The sequence below is a fragment of the Cyanistes caeruleus genome, chromosome 8, assembly GCF_971803275.1.
Source record: "Cyanistes caeruleus chromosome 8, bCyaCae1.hap1.1, whole genome shotgun sequence".
In the NCBI taxonomy this organism is placed as follows: Eukaryota; Metazoa; Chordata; class Aves; order Passeriformes; family Paridae; genus Cyanistes; species Cyanistes caeruleus.
This window is the reverse complement of record NC_141708.1, coordinates 26,939,229-26,948,752: the sequence shown is the minus strand read 5'-3', so window position 1 is coordinate 26,948,752 and position 9,524 is coordinate 26,939,229. Positions and strand designations below refer to the sequence as shown.

At 47.0% G+C, this 9,524-nt stretch overlaps 1 long non-coding RNA gene across 1 annotated transcript; it reads left to right on the top strand.

Moving 5' to 3' along the window:
* The first annotated feature begins 3,658 nt into the window (after nt 1–3,658).
* LOC111942371 (uncharacterized) lies at nt 3,659–9,227 on the top strand. Its single transcript, XR_015290157.1, has 3 exons — nt 3,659–6,251; nt 8,841–8,903; nt 9,047–9,227. It is a non-coding gene; the product is annotated as an uncharacterized LOC111942371 (long non-coding RNA).
* The last annotated feature ends 297 nt before the right edge of the window (nt 9,228–9,524 follow it).

Here is a 9,524-nt window from a genome sequence, read left to right as displayed (position 1 = left end):
AACTGTTTGATATCTGGATAATTTTGTTCTCTTCAAATACAAATTTTTAAGGCAGAAGGTCCCCCTCATCCTTTACATAGAAAAATTACATCTTTTGGCACCATTGCTCACAATCGTCAACATGGCTCAAAAGGCTTCAGCAGTGCTGTTGCCCTGCTCTTACAACAGCTCAGTGATTATTGCCACATTTGCTGAGTGTATTTACAAAGCCAGTGAAACTGTTCATAATTAGGACACCAGAATAGTCATGTGATGAAACTGAGTCTTCTTCCAATAATCAAAACTTAAGCTGTGGTTATATGTCTTGTCAGTTGTTTGTTTGTTCCCATCCTCTGCATTTTTAGATAAAGATAAATAAAGGTGTGTAAGATTTCCACTACTCAGATCGTCTTGTTATTTAATCTCGTTATTTTGCTGGGGCTTTCAGTGAAGGAACATACAGTGTCTTGCTAAACTCTTTTGCTCTCTGATGCAGAGCCCTGTGAGGTCACTGTAAGAAGGGGAGTACTGAGCCCCTCTGCAGTCTGGCAGACGGATGGAAACCAACAGCCCCACACTGCAGAGGAGCCCTGTGGTGTCTGTGGGTGAACGGAGTAGTGGTGTCCACCCCTTCTCCTTTTTCCTGCACGTCTGGTGCCCATCTAAACGTCTTGTTTCCATTATCCACTGCACATCTGTTAAATCTGCTGGGGGCAAACCCCGGCGTCTTCACCCCCGCGCTCGCTTGGGGCGCTGCTGCCGAAGCCGAGCGGCAGCGCTGAGGTGCGAGAGGCGCCCGAGGGTGCTCGGCTCTGCTCCAGCCGCGCCTGAGCTGAGCTTTGTGTGCAGCTTGTGTGGCTGCTCCGAGGCAGCCCCGGCCAGCCATGGCCTGTGCAGGGACGGAGCCGTTGCCACACAGGCAAGAGGGCAATCTTCTTGCCTAGGAGATGGAAATATTTATTTGAGATTGCTGCTTGCTGGGCAATCAGAGGCTGTGCAGCCAGACAGGATGCCCTCTTAGCGCTGCCTCTGTCAACAGAAGGCACTAATACCCACTTATTCACAGTAAGTGCTCTTATCTGGCCTCTGGGTGTTTTTCATTGCTAGGCAATATTTCTTTTCTTTTTTTTCCTTTTTTTTTTTTTCCTCTCTTGCTTTGAAGCCTTACCAGCCTGTTACAGTAGGAATCTAATTCGTGTCTTACAAAAGAAAACCAAAGCATGACCAAAACCATCTGGCTGCAATGAAATAGGGAAGTCCAGGCCTGTTTGAGGTATCAGTCTTGCACTTCTTGACCAAGAGCTGTGGTTGTCCAGGGCTTTTTTGGAAGCCAATCTTTGTGAATTTGGTCCAAGGAGAGCCTGGCTCATTGCTGAACCCGAAGACCACCCTTGTCTGCAATCTGCACAAGGACTGCATGAACAGAAAAGCCTTTACAGGACTTTAGAAGTAATAGACCATCTGTGAGTAAATATAGTCCAGGTCTCTGCACAGTGCCCCTATGCAACAGCTTCTGTCATTTAAAGCTTTAAAAGCCTAAATATTTACCCAAGTACAAGCTCACAGAAAAAGCATTAGACTATTACACTCTCAGTTACTGGGCAACCCCCAATAGTACTTTATTATTTAGTACTTTTCATGGTTACCTCCCTAACGGTGAAATCTTTGGAGACTGAGCTCTTTAGGCTCAGCATTTCAGAAACCAATGCTGTGTTTGTGTATGATCATGACCCATACACCACTCTCCATCACACCTTGTTTTTTTGCCTGAAAATCACTTAAATATTACTAAAAAATTTGTACTTGCAGGTATTTTCACTAGTAAAGCCTGTTGTCCCCTTGCATGACATACACTATTTGTTCATGGGGAACACAGCACTGACTCCTGGTGTGCAGTTTGATACCCCTTTATTCCAGCTGTCTTCAGTAAAACTACACAGTTGTCAGTTCCCACTGCTCTGGCCCAGTGTTGGCAGCAGTGCTGTCAGGGTAGGGACTGGACAGCCTGGCTGGAGGGACTACTGGAGGTCACCCACTGAGTTGAGAGAGTAGAAATCACCTTATCCATCCAGCCAGGGGGCATCCAGAGGCAGTTCCTGACTCCTGGTCCCCAGTGCAGGGATGCCCTTGTTGCTTCAGGAGTCTGATCGGAGTATTTCACATCTCTTTTGTCCTGAGGGTGCACGCTGTGCCATGGGCACCCGTGAGTCTGAGTCACTTGCTGGCAAGTGTTTCCAGGTCTAAACTTAAGCACTTTGCACCACAAGTAAGGTGCCTTAGTCACAGTGCTCTTTGGTCTGGAAGTATTTGGGGCGCTCTCTTGCTCATGCATCACACAGGGACCCATGACCCAACCCAGGACTGCATCTTCCCATCCCAACTGAAGCCTTCAGATGCTCTGTAAAAGTAAAGCAGACATCCCTAGAGCTCTTAGCAGCTCCTGTGCCATCAGCCCCAGACACGTGAAGTTATCTAACACTGGAGTTCTCAAACTTCCTTATATTTGGTGCTGGGCGTGCCTGCAGCTGCCTAAACTGTGAAATGCTGAGCAAAGGGGATTTGTTTCAGCCTGGCTGGGCTGCCAAGCCCAAGCACCTCTGCTCCATGTCCCACTCCAATGCCCCAGAGACTTTCCCAGGGTGGCTGAGAGGCAAACAGCCCTCCCCATCTCCTCTTCACAGCTCAACAAGCCAGGGACATTGGGGGCGGGCACAGATTTTACCAGATTTTTATCCTCCTTGTGGGTGAATACTGTGATTAATGGTCTAAAGGTTATCAAGAATCCAAGCTCTCTGAAACCTGTCTTGGCAGCTGTTGTTGGTGTGTTGGATGCTGTAGTCCATGTGCCACTGGGATTGTCCTGGAGCTGGAGCTGCTGTGCAGGCTGCACACTCTGTCTGGTTTATGCCATTTCACCAGGCCTCCAACAATGTCAGGCGGCCCCACTCAGGCTCTCTCCTCCCCAAAGGGGAGCAGCAGCAGAGGGCAGCAACAGGACATGTGGCAAACTGGCCCCCTCTTGGCACCACCTCCCAGGTAGCCATGATTGCTGGATTAGCAATGTTGGAGAGGATATCCCAGCTACTCCTTGAAGTCTCTGGTTATGAACAATGTTGTCTAGCTCCCTTTTGGGGCTATCAGCACTGTTTGCCCCCAAGGCCCCTGGCAGCAGTGGGGTTTCTTGCCTACAGGACAAGTTGCCTTTCATGTCCTTTCACATTTGAAGTTCATTTCCCACCGATCACACAGATGAACCCTTCATCAAAAGCCCATGAGGTTTGGCAAATAAGGGCCTTACTCCAAAACCTCCTGTGCTTGGGCTGGGGCTGCCTAGCGGTGCTGGCTGCAGGCTGGGGAGGCTTTAAAGGAGCTGTGAGAGGATTCCCAGGGGAGCTGCTGACCACAGACATGGTGGGCAGGTAGGACCCGGGCACGCTTGGCGGCTGCGAGGGTGGGCGAGTGTTGCTGTTGTGGGGGCTGCGCTTGAGGCCGAGGGATGAGGGCCCTGCCGCCCGTGCCCGTGGCGAAGGTGCTGGGATTCGTCTCTGCTCCACAGCTCGGTGTGTCTGCCCGTGCGGGATGGCGGCTGAGCTCAGGCAGTGCTTGTGTTCGTGCCTCGGCAGCTCCAGCCCCCGCGTCCGGCCGGCCCCGGCATGGCCGGCCCCGGGCTGGGCCCGGCTCGGCGCGGCCGGGAGGGAGCGAGGCCGGGCCGGGCCGGGCCGCCCGCAGGACGAGCCCTGCACATAGGGCCCCGCTCTCGGCAGCCCCCGCGCAGGAACCAGCCGAACTCCTCGGGACGTGCTGGGGGCGGAGAGGGGCCCAGCAGGGCAGAAATAGCGGCTGTGGTGCCGGGGCTCCATTACAGGAGCTGGAGTTGGGGAACGCAGTTACCGAGACTGCTGCTGCGATGGCAGAAACCCTGACAGAGTGCAAGCTAACGTCAGTCTAAATGCATACGTGCTCAGGCCTGGTGCCTGCAGGGAACTACACCTCCTCATGGTTTCCCATGGCTTTGGTCTATACGAAGTGAGAGAAAATAGGTCTTTTTTTGTATTTGAAAAGTACGGTGTATTTTAATGCTGTGTGTTTTCACTCCGTGAGGCAAACTTCACCCTTACCTGTGTGTAGGGAGTGTTGTGATGGCACGTACACTCTCCTCTCGCATGTTACAATTCAATATGTACCTGCAGTGCATCGGTGTAATGTAATTAGGGTTGGTGCTGTAATTTTATTTCTGCCCTGATATTCACTGCAAAGCCAGTGCTGATGCTGTACCAGTCCACACTCGTGGAAGTTGCTCATGAGCTAATGTGACTTTAAAAAAATAAAGCTGTATTTGTGGTACTGGAGTGTGTGTGAGTGGGAACCATTCTTCACTTTGGAATTAGGATAGGATGAGGAGGGGTACTCTCAGTGATAATATAAACGCACCTCGGCAAATACACAAACCTGTTGCTGACTGAGTCTTGCTCTTCACATGTCTCTGCTATCAGTAACTGGAGCAGCAGCAGAACAGGACTAGGAAATTGCAATTTCCTGTGAACAAGGCTGGCTGTGAGTAGTTGAGGATGTCACTGGGAACAGTGTGTACGTTTTACTGCTTGGCTGCTGTGCAAAGAATTTCCACTGGTCAGATGCTGGTCTGAGTTATCTGAAATATTTCTGAGCTTGTTTCTTTTTCTTGCATTGCAGGTCTGTTTTGAACTTTGTCAACAACCTTAATATTGTTAGTAACAATATTGTTACTTTCCCTCTTTTTTTTTTTTTGTGAGCATATTCTGGTAGAATTTGCTTTCAGATATGGATAATAATCCTTTCCCTGTTGTCAGAAGACAAGAGGGGAAAGGGAACCCTCCTTTCTACCCTCAGTAACTCTATATCTTATTTAATTGATATAAAATAGGACTTTGTGGTGTGTAAAAAAATTGCAGTGGTGGGAAGAAAACAGAGCTTTCACTGTAAAGCTGGAAAGGGACATTGTAGAGAAACTGTTGTTCATGGAGTGCCATGCCAGGCATCAAGAGATGCATTCCTGGCGGCTGCTGTGGTGGCAGCTGTAGGATAAAGAACAGTTTGATAAATACACTTTTGTTCTGAGGTAGATTATGCATTTTCACCCTGTTTTCAGCAATAATTATTTGATAACAGAGTGAAACCCTCTGTTCTGTGTGAAAGAACACAACAGTAGCTCTGCTGGAAAGCTGGTGATCCCAGAAAAAAGTGATCTTAGTGTTTTGGGGTGAGGTCAGCTGCTGTGTGGCTGGACAACATAAAGGCACCCTGTGAGAGGATGCAGGGTGCTGTGGGGGCCACATGCTCAGCAGCCTGCATCCTGCACATCCCATCCCATTGGTTACAGCTGAGGGGACAAGGCTGGGCAGCTCAGGTTTTTTGGCAGCTGGAGTGAGCCTGCCTGAAACCCACCTGCTGTTGCTGATGCCTGACACTCTGGAGGCTTGCTGGTCCTGCAAAATGATTGCTGTGGGGACAGTGGGGAAGGACACAAACCTACTCTCCTGAGTCAGACCACGGAAATAAGAGGTTAAAATATTAATTATGACACACCACAAAATTATGAGCCTTCTCTAACACAATAAAGATTTCATCAGACGCTTCAGAAAGCAGGGTTAGTGCCTCCCATTTCTTTTTATAACCGTGATTTTTAAGTCCCAGTGGGGATCAAAAGAATGTGGGCAAGAATCATCAGAAACTGGATACTTTTCTATGTAAGGTTTTGAAATGACAGAGTTGATTTAAGCAATTCTTCAGCAGAGTGTTTCACAATGCAACGTTTTTGTGCCCGGTTCACGACGGGCTGTGCCAGCCTGCATATCCCCCTGCGGCACTGAAGCCTTTGGTCAGGACAGCTGTGGCATGCACACTGTTTACCAACTCCCCGATATGGAAAAACAAAGCTTTCATTCCTGGGCTATGGAAAACTTCTACAGATGAATCCACGCCCTCTCTCCGGGGAGGAAAGCATAACAAACATAAATGTCTCTTCACCCTTTTATGCCTGGTATATTAATCACCCAACAAGGGCTCATGACTTTTCCCTGTTCCAGTTTGCATTTGCCCTCTAACTACTGGGAGGAGTCCTGCTTTGTCTATAAAAAGCTGCACTTTGCTGAACAGTGTAACAGAACCGAACTTAGGGATTCACTCGCCCATCTCATCCGGGGAGAGACGACTGAGCGCAGCCATGTTCGGGATTGGGAAGAAGCTTGCTGGAGAAGCTGTGCAACAAGCTGAAAGTGCTGCACAGGTGGCAGGTAAATACAAATTGCTGTTTCCTCCTGTGCCTTGGGTGGTAATTTTCCCTGCTCCCACCCCTGCTGCTGGGAGCAAATCTGCCCCTGGGGCATGAACTCCATAGATGCTGCCCTCAAGGGTGGGGTCAGTACATCCTGTAATCTCCAAGCCCTCTAACACTATAGTAAGTGATGGTCTGATGTTAACTACTGGGTTTCCAACAACTTTTCCTATTCTGGCTCATAGTGCGTGGGTGCCTAGATGATGCATTGATGACAGGACAGCAGAAAGCTGAGAGCGGAGGCGACGCTGCTTATCTAGGGCTTTGCTTCCTAATATGACCAGCCATGACAAATACAAGTCTCACAGCAGTGCAGTATCAGCTCTGAGGGCTCTGATCCACACGGTGCTGCCCAGAGAGGCGCAGTTAAGTGCCCTGATGTCAGTGCTCCAGCCCTGCCAGCACCGCAGTCACGCATCCCACCGAGAGCACAAGTGCAGTTGCTGGGGCTCAGGGAATGAGCCAAGTTCACTCCTGCAGAGAGTTTTGCTGAACTGGCCCCAAAGTTAAATAACCATTGTTAGGGGAGCTTTTAACATGGAGACCTGCACTGCTGAGATTCCTGAAGTGTTTGTGCTTAGTATGTGAGCACTGGAAACTGTTTCATATTTCCTTACATGACATTTAGGTAAACTCTTGAAACTAGTTATTTTGCCTGTGACTTCAAATGCTGTAGAAACATTACTTGTGGGCTATGTGCCCAATGAAGCAAGTGGGAAGCCTGCTACTTATTTACCATGACTTGGTTCATTTTGCTAGGAAGATGAAGGATGAACAATCCCACTTTTTCAATGGGATTTTTTTACAATCTTCTTTTCCAAAGAATTTGGATTTATTCTTAATTCAGCTATTTTTATGCTGAAGTATGAAAGATAAACACCAGGATGTGGGCAATTGGAAGGGAACCATCAATCTTTCAAATGAAGATTTTTTTCTGATTTTGCCATACAGTCGTCCTAGAAATGAGCATTTTGTGGCAGCTTTTTGATGTTCCTCACTTCTTTAACACAGCAGAAACATCTACTGTTTCCTATGCTAGAAGACAATATGGATGTTTTAGAAGGGATATTTGTCATCTTCAGAGGAGCTTAGTATTAATCTCAATCAGCTGATGGAACTAAATGTTTAGGAGTCAACAAACTCTGAGAGCAAAGCTTATAAATAGTAGCTGCAGTCCTTCTCCCTGTGTCCCAAGCACTTGAAGCTGAACCAGGGCTTTGGATATCATCAATCTGAAGCCCTTTGCCTGAAACCTCCCCTACATCTTCCCAGCAAGTCCTGTACTGCAGTATGGCTCTTCCAGCTGGAGTAGGATTCTGGAACAACACAGGGCCACTGGCCTGCCTTTGGCCACTTCTGTGCAATGGGCACATACCTTGATGTCAGGCAGTAAATACACAGCACATGATGCTGAACTCATCACGCCACTGTTAGACTGCACTGACTGGAAGGATTCTAGAGGTACCCTCTAAACCCCCATTCAAATGAAAATAAAGGGGGATTAATATCAGATTTCAAGTTAAAAAAGACTGTCTAACTGGTGGTTTTGCAACTACTAATTACCTTGTTCTGAACCACTTCTGTTGTGCCTGCACGTGCCCCAAAGGCACAGTCCTGTGAGCCATTGCCAAGTACAGAGTGGCACAACTGGGCTTTGCAAGTATCTAAAATTAGCACCTATCCCATGGGTCCTAAAAGGAGTCACAAACTTGGCTGTGACCCAAGACTCTATGGGAAGTATTTTCTTTAGCTGCACCTTATGAGCAGTGAACATCATTCACATTAGGAAACTGCAACAAAAGATGGCATGTAATGATAATTAGCATGTCTTTTAAGCAGTAGATAATGTCCTACAAGCTCAAGGTGAACTAGGCCACTGGTTTTTAAAAGACACATAAAAAAAACCACTGTTGAAGAGACATTCAATGCAAGCCTGGAGACCTTTGAAGTTTTAGACACTCCCAGTCCACTTATATTTACCACTATTTTCTAGGCTGCAGACCTTTAAGACAGTACCTTCTCTTGCTCTTCATTTTTCAGTATGTCTCTTCTATTGAACTTTTCCATGCCTTTAAAACTACTCTGGTCTCTTACAGAATACATTTTCTTTAGGTACAAGAGAAAGTATTAGACTAATCACTACATTTTTGATGTGCTGCTTGTACAGCATGCCAGTTCAGAGAGTTTCACCAGTTTATGCAGTTGGTAAAAGAATCTTTACCAATCAAACTGCTCTCAGCAGATTGTAGTCAGGCTAAGGAAGGTTACATTACACACAATTCTCTACTAGGGGTTGTTTCCTGACAGTCTAGGTGTCCCACATTTACATCCATAATCTTCATCAATACCATAAGATATATGGATACTGTGAGGAACTGCAACTAGAGTCCTAATAGCACCTCTACCACTAGATCAGGATGCCCATCCTTATGGAATAATTATTCATCTTCAAGCCCTGAAACATTTAGGGAACGCTTTGAAAATATGACTGTTAAAATTAGGGGAAGGGTAAAGACTGCTTAATTGACTTTTTTTCTCCTAACTGCAGTTGACACGGTGAACCAGACTGTGCAGCAAGCAGCGGAACAGGCAAAGAGTGCTGGTCAGAAAGGTACGGATGGTGTTTATTTCAAAATGTCACAACAGTGAAATCCCAGATAGGGCCCCCAACCCTGCCTTGGTCATTGTCCCACACCTGGTGGGAAAGGTGTTGCAATGATGCTACAGTTACCTTTGTTTTTTCTCTTTTAAAAGCACTTGATGAAGTCTACAAAGTTGCTGAAACTGGTGAAAAAGCTGTAAAAAATGTAGCAAACCAAGCAACTTCATGGGGCAAAAGCTTTGGACAATAAAGATCAAAATGTATCACCACTGAAATTTTTGTAAACAAGTTTCTACTACATAAATTCTTAAATAAAGACATTACTTAACTCTGTCTGGCTTGCATGTATTTCTTTGGTTACACATATAAAAACACATTTACAATCACTCGTCTAGAAAGACTGGATTACTGCACAGAGCAGGCAGCTAGAGCTGTGCCAAGCTACTAATGCAAAGATGTTTTTTGGCTTGGGTTTGGTTTTTTTGGTGGGGTAAGGGCTGGCTTAAAGTGGGCAGAATGTAAAGTCAAGCACTTCAGAGCTGGTCTCCCATTCTGTCACTGAGCCTAAATTCTAATTTTGTGGTGTGGGTGTGTGTGTGTGTGTGTGTGTGTGTGTGCGTGTGTGCAAGT